Source organism: Buceros rhinoceros, unplaced genomic scaffold, assembly GCF_000710305.1.
Source record: "Buceros rhinoceros silvestris isolate BGI_N320 unplaced genomic scaffold, ASM71030v1 scaffold29052, whole genome shotgun sequence".
Classification (NCBI taxonomy): Eukaryota; Metazoa; Chordata; class Aves; order Bucerotiformes; family Bucerotidae; genus Buceros; species Buceros rhinoceros.
In genome coordinates this window covers 12,479-13,106 of record NW_010399948.1, presented here as the reverse complement: position 1 = coordinate 13,106, position 628 = coordinate 12,479, and the positions used below count along the sequence as shown (strand labels likewise).

Below are 628 nucleotides of genomic sequence, written 5' to 3'. Positions count from 1 at the left end.
GTTAACGGCGCCGGGAGACGCCCGGGAGCCAAGGCGCGGAGCCAGGAGCTCGGGCCATTCCTTCTGAGCTGCCTCAAAGCCCTGAGAAAGTCCCTGGAGAGCTGCATGCTTGTACTGGGGAGAAACCGGTACGAGAGGTCTTGCACAACCGCCGCTCCTGTTTGCAGGGCTTTGGTGTTTGGGGAAGCTCCCCCCGAGCTCTCGGGATTCAGGACAATGCTGGAGCTCACGGGGATTTTGTCTGAGCAGCGGCAAGGGCCTGGCCTGCACAGGAGGGTGGTGGAAAGCCACCTCCACCGTTTCGGTCCTTCTAGGGATGGATGTCACCACAGCAGCAATATTGTCACTGCTTATCTAGCTGACTCGGGGCCAGCAGCAGCAACGTTGGCACAGGAGCCGCTGGCGTGGCTCTGGGCCAGCGCGACTAATCGGGGGAAATCACACCTCGGCACAGCACCCGCGGAAGCGCCGCTGGGACGGGCTTCCTGGCGCAGAAATGGTCTGGCTGCACCGAGCCCGTGATTAGTAGGCAAGTCTCTCTCACAGGCCATGTAAAATTTCTTAGGAAGAGGGAAAAAAAGCTCATAAAACCCTTCCCCGGGTCCTGCTACGTTCCCCCGGTCACTCC

The 628-nt window shown here is 60.4% G+C and overlaps 1 protein-coding gene across 1 annotated transcript in view; it reads right to left on the bottom strand.

Moving 5' to 3' along the window:
• USP48 (ubiquitin specific peptidase 48) overlaps nucleotides 1-628 on the bottom strand; it is a gene marked incomplete at both ends in the record, with an annotated part of 19,355 nt that overhangs the window by 6,409 nt on the left and 12,318 nt on the right. The window lies entirely within an intron of this gene.